The sequence below is a fragment of the Odocoileus virginianus genome, chromosome 26 (genome assembly GCF_023699985.2).
Source record: "Odocoileus virginianus isolate 20LAN1187 ecotype Illinois chromosome 26, Ovbor_1.2, whole genome shotgun sequence".
Lineage (NCBI taxonomy): Eukaryota > Metazoa > Chordata > Mammalia > Artiodactyla > Cervidae > Odocoileus > Odocoileus virginianus.
In genome coordinates, this window is record NC_069699.1 from 39,440,454 (window position 1) to 39,446,955 (window position 6,502).

The window sequence follows — 6,502 nt, forward strand, 5'->3', positions numbered from 1 at the left end:
GGCCTGCATTCTGCCCGCCCCCATGCCCCCCCCATCCCCACCCCCCCCATCCCCCCACCGCCCAGCAGCAGCTGCATGACAGCGGGCCCAGGTGAGCGCCCCCAGCACGCTGGCAGCTGCGAAGCCGGCCGGGCACGTGTACACTGACCTGCCCTGCACACCCCACCCCGCTGCTGCAGTCCTGCCACAGCCAGCAGGCGTGGGGAGCCCCCATGAGGGACACCCCTTGAGTGTCCACTGTGCATCCGAGTCCCACGAATCATCTCCTACACAACAGTACTCCTTCAAGACTGGGAGAGGCAGCAGTTTTGATACATACAGACAAACACAGACAGATAAAATGAGGAGACAGAGGAACATGTTCCAATCCAAAGAAGAAGATAAATCCCTGAAAAAAGACCTTAATAAGATGGAGGTAAACAATCTACCTGATAAACAGTTCAAAGTAATAATCATTAAGATGCTCAGAAATCTCAGGAGAAAAATGGAGGAACACAGTAAGAAGCTGAACAAAGATAAAATATGACAAAGTACCAAAGAGAAGCTACAAATGAACTAAAAAACACACTGGAGGGGTTTGGCAGCAGACTGGATGAAGTAGAAAAATGAATCAGTGAGCTGGAAGACAATGCAAAGGAAGTCATCTAGAAAGAGCAGCAAAATGAAAAATAAAGCTTAAAAAGTGAAGAGGCCTTAAAGGACTTCTAGGAAAACATCAAGTAGAATAACATTTCCATTAAGGAGGCCCCAGAAGAAGAAGAGAAAGGGCCAGAAAAAATATTTGAAGAAATAATGGCTGACAACTTCCCTAACCTGAGGAAGGAAACAGACATCCAGGTCCAGGAAGCTTAGAGATTTCCAAGGAAGAGAAACTCATGAGAACCCACCATGGCACTATACAATTCAAACGGTGAAAGTTTAGGAGACAGGAAGAATAAAAGCAGCAAGAGAAAAACAACTTACTATGTACAAGGGAAACTCCTTAAGGCTTTAGCAGATTTTTCAGCAGGAAATGTATAAGCCAGAACGGACTGTCATGGGCTGAAAGAGGGGGAAAAAAATTTCCAAAGAAGAATTCTCTGCCTGGTATTATCATTCAAAATAGAAGGAAAGAGTAAAAGTTCTCCAGATAAGCAAAAGCTGAAGGAGTTTATGACCACTAAACCAGCCTTACAAGAAATCTTAAAATAACTTCTTTAGGCTGAAAAGAAAAGGTACTGATTAATAAGAAAACATATGAAAGTAAAATTCTCATTGGAAAGGGTAAACATATACTAAAGGTAGTGGATAAATTACTTATAAAGCAACAAACTATCAGAAAGAGAAGATAAGAAAATAATCCCATTTACAATTCCATCAAAAAGAATAAAACATCTAGGAATAAATTTAGCCAAGGAGGTAAAAGACCTATACACTGGAAACTAAAATACTGATGACACTGAAGAAGACAGAAATGAAAAAAATATTCCATGCTCATGAACTGGAATAATTAACACGGTTTAAATGTCCATACTACCCAAAGCAAACTACAGATTCAATGCAATCTCTATCAACAATCCAATGGAGCTAAAGTAATCAAAACAGCATGGTTCTGGTGCAAAAACATACACACAGATTAATGGAACAGAACTGACAGCCCAGAAATAAATCCACACATATATGGATAATTCATTTACAACAAAGGAGCCTAGAACACACAGTGAGGTAAAGACAGTGGATTAAAGAATTCAATGTGAGACCTGAGGCCATAAAAGTCCTACAAGAAAACATTGGTGGTAAGCTTCTTTTTTTTTAATGTGAAAAATAAACATTTATTACAAAAATTAGTTTTAACACTCTAAAATGAAAGCAGATAAGGTGTTTTCCAACTCAAAGGGGCTGTTGTTAGCTGGAGAAGTAAATTCCAAGGCTGGTAATCACCGACTCATACTCCTCACAAGTGACCTAGGGAATGAAGGACATTTGCTCCAGACTTGCAAGAGCAATGATTCACCTCTGCCTCCCTGTGCCCTTTAGCCCGCCCCCCATCCTTCCCACCCTGTCTCCCAACCAGGAAACTGAAACATACTTTGAAAATTTCATTCCTACTGAACAGTTTCACAATCTCTACTTTCATTGCCTAATTAGATTTTATTTCCATCTGGACAGCTTACTTTTTATTGGTGCGTGACAATATGATTTGTTTTTTGTTTTTCCTTCTGAACCCTGGATGAAAAGAAAACTCAGTTCTGGGAGGGATTGTCAGATAAGGGTACAGAATATGGTGAAATGGTGCTCGGTATCCTCAAAAAAATTAGCAAAATCAATCCTAGAAGATCCCTTATTTGCCCTCTTGCTAGTTAATAAATAGACTGCTGGGGAAAGGGAGGAATAGATTCAAGGGCAAAGAAGGGTCCAGATGAGGAAAGCAGGGACAGGCGTGTCTACCCCACTCTCTCCTGCTCTCACTTATACCTATCCTCTAAATAAAGTAGCAGTAGACTTTACTGCTAAGTCACTTCAGTCATGTCCGACTCTGCGACCCCATCCCCGGGATTCTCCAGGCAAGAACACTGGAGTGGGTTGCCATTTCCTTCTCCAGGTGGTAAGCTTCTTAACACTGGTCTTAGTGATGTTTTTGTATAACTGACTCCAAAGGCAAGGGAAACAAAAGCAAAAATAAACAAATGGGACTACATCAAACTAAAAAATTTCTGCTCAACGAAGGATAAACTGTCAACAAATTGAAAAGGCCACCTAACTGAATGGGAGAAGATATCTGCAAATCATATTCATCAGAGTTGTATTCAAAATAGTAATTAAAAAACCCATAAAGCTCAACAACAACAAAACAACCTGGGCAAAGGACTTGAATAGACACCTTTTCACAGAAGATGCACAGCCAGCCAACAGGCACATGAAAGGATGGTCAACATTCACTAATTATTAGGAAAAGCGAAAGTGTTATGCACTCAGGCACGTCCGACTCTTTACAACGCCAGGGACTGCAGCCCCCCAGGCCCTCTGTCCGTGGAATTTCCAGGGCAAGACTACTGGAGTGGGTTGCCATTTCCTCCTCCAGGGGGATCTTCCTAACCCAGGGATCAAACCCAGGTCTCTGGCATTACAGGTAGATTCTTTATAATCTAAGCCATCAGGGAAGCCCAAAACTGGCTTCTCAGAAGGGGGATTATTATAGGGAAAATTGAGATTTCACCTCACATCTGTTAGAATGGCTATTATCAAAAAGACAAAAAAAAAAAAACAAGCAACAGAGAGGATGTGGGAAAAAGGGAACCTTCGCACACTATTGGTCGGATTGTAAACTGGTGCAGCCACTGTGGGCAACAGCATGGAGGTTCCTCAAAAAATTAAGGCTAGGACTATCATACGATCAAGCTATTACACTTCTGGATATTTACCTGAGAAACACAAAAACACTAACTTGAAAAGACATATGCACCACTATGTTCACTGCAGCATTATTTACAATAGCTAAATGTCCATCAATGGATGGATGAATAATGCATATGCAGTGTATCTATATACAGTAAAATACCACTCAGTCATGAAAAGGGAAATCCTGCCATTTGTGACAACATGAAGAGACACTGAGGGTATTACATTAGGTGAAATAAGTCAGAGGAAAAAAGAGAAATACCATATGACTTTACCCTCATGTGGAATCTAAAACAAAAACAAAACAGACAAACAAAAACAAACCTATAGATTCAGACAACGGATAAGCAGTTACCGGAAGATCAGGGGGCTGGAGGGGTGAAACAAGGGGTAAAGCGGTTCAACTGCACGGTAACTAATGGTAATTAGACCTGGGGGTGGTCATTTTGTAGTGTACAAAATGTCAAATTATAATGCCAAATACCTGAAACTTACATAATAAAATATATACATTAAAAGAAAAACAAGAGCTTACTCTTAAAACAACCAACATGTGGAAACTATAGCAGAGAGAAATTAGATATTAATTTCCCATAGTCAGTAATGGTATAAATCCCTGGTAGAGACCAGGCTGGAACCCAGAACTTTGCCCTCCAAACAGTAGGGTCAAGGCCACCTTCCCTGAAGCCGCCACCTTGGGTACAGCCAATGCCAACGGTAACAGGAGATCCAGGGGTCCGGCCCCCAGTCCCAGCAGGAGCTGGTAGGTGATGTCTCAGAGTTTGGATCCTGCTCCCCTGAGGACAGAAGCCGGGCACTACCTTGGGGGCGTGTGCAGAGCAGTGAGGCCCGCTCCTGAGCAAACGCTGCACATCACAGATGGGAAAGCGGAGACCCACAAGGGGAGGGCACCCCCTCAGCTCCCCGTATCTTAAAAGCCCTGCCGTGACAGGAGCCCTTGGTCTCCTGACTTCTTTTCCAACTGTGCATAAACGGGCTAAGAGAAAGTCTTTACCATCAAAAGACCTGGTTCAAAATCCAGCCCTGTAATCTACTTGCTGTGCAAACCTGGGCAAGTGACAATACCACTCCAAGCTTCTTTCCTCCCCTGAAAAATGGGGAGCAGCGTCCTAATCCACAGGGGTGCTATGCAGTGCAAGCGAGGGAGCCTATAGACATCCCACCGCATTCCCTGAGGCCCAGTTCCCCTCTGGGTCCTACTCAAAGCAGTGCCCAACGCACCGCCAGGTGCTCCACAAACATCTGTGCAGGCAGCAAAGGGCAGGAGTGCGCAAATACTAACGCTGGGCATAAACAAGACAAGCCAAACCTCAGAGCAGGACCATGGTTGCTCCCAGGACACAGCAATTCTTTGACTGAAGACACAGGGTCTGTTTCTTCTAAGGTCCTGGGATATTAAAGACTCGAGTTCCTGACGGGGACAGGAGCCTTCAGGAGAGGCAGCAGAAAGGCCAGTATCCCTTTGGAAACAGAGCCCCGTACACAGCCTTTTTAATCCCAGAGGCGTCGGCTCTGAGATTAGAGGACTGGGTCTCTGGCCGGGGCATGCAGGTGGTATAAACAGGGTGGACACATGTATGCGCGCACACACACTGTAAGAGAGGTATGGTCTTTTCTCTCAAAGCAGAAGTCATAAATGAAGAAGTGATTCGCTCTTAGAAGAGCTGAACAGAACGGTATACAGCCGGCTGTGAATGAGATGCCTAAAATGGTGGCTAGTTTCCAATCCTTTGTTCTTTTCACTTCCTGATTCTCCTTCCTCACAAGAACATTTTGGCAGGCTAATTGCTCAGGCTTTATCCTGGGCATACACAAATAACTAAAAGGGTGAGGAAAACAGTTAACATAAATGCTCCAAACAGGAATTTACAAGCCCTCATGGAGACCGATTGTTAAAAATAAAAACACAATTAGGCAATGTCCGGGAGGGACTGTAATTCTGTGGTCCTCAATCTATGAGGAGCCAGAGAAGGGAACCTGAGTCTCAGGGATAAAAATCTAGGGGGCTCCCCAGTCTGTGCTTGCTTCCCAGACTTCTGCCTGGAGCGCACCCTTCTACAGAAGTCAAGACTGCCTTGCTGAGCCGTTCCAACTGTCTGTCTTATTCCTGAGACGCCGTTTGAGAGCATGCCCTTGCCTTTTACAAACGTGTAAAACCCTTGCCTTTTACAAACGTGCCCCAGTGGCGCCGTGGGCAAGAACCCACCTGCCAGTGCAGGGGACACAGTTCCGACCCCTGGTCTGGGGAGGCCCCCATGCCGAGCAACAACTAAGCCCCTCCACACAACTGCTGAAGCCCACACACCTGGAGCCCGTGCTCCACAAGAGAAGCCACCACGGCCAGAAGCCTCGCACTGCGGCGAGAAGCCCCTGCTAGAGGAAGCAGCCCCAACGAGACCAAGTCCACACGCAGCAAGGAAGACTAGTGCAGCCAAGAAGAAGTCATTTGTTTTCAGGTTCCACAAACAAATGGGATCCAATTAAATTGATATAAACAAAATTAAGAGACAATCTATGGAATGGGTGAACATATTTGCAAACAATGCGACTGACAAGGCCTTAATTTCCAACATGTACAAACAGCTCATGCAGCTTAGTATCCAAAAAAGAAACAGCCCAATCAAAAAGTGGGCAGAAGACCTAAATAGATGTTTTTTTGAAAGACGACATACAGATGGCTAACACATTTAGAGAAATGCAAATCAAAACTACAATGAGGTACCATCTCACACTGGTCAGAATGGCTATCAGCAAAAATTCTAAAATAATAAATGCTGGAAAGGGTGCGGACTTCCCTGGCGGCTCAACTGGTCAAGAATCTGCCTATAGTGTGGGAGACCGGGGTTTGATCCTGGGGTTGGGAAGATCCCCTGGAGAAGGAAATGGCAACCCACTCCAGGATTCTGCCCTGGAGAATTCCATGGACTGTATCATTTACGGAGTCGACTGTATCGAGTCTATGGGGACGGTGTAGAGAAAAAGGGATCTTTCTACACTGTTGGTGTAATGTAAACTGGTGCAGCCAGTATGCAGAACAGTATGGCAGTTCCTTAAAAAACTAAAAATAGAATTACCATATGACTCATCATTCCCACTTTTGGGC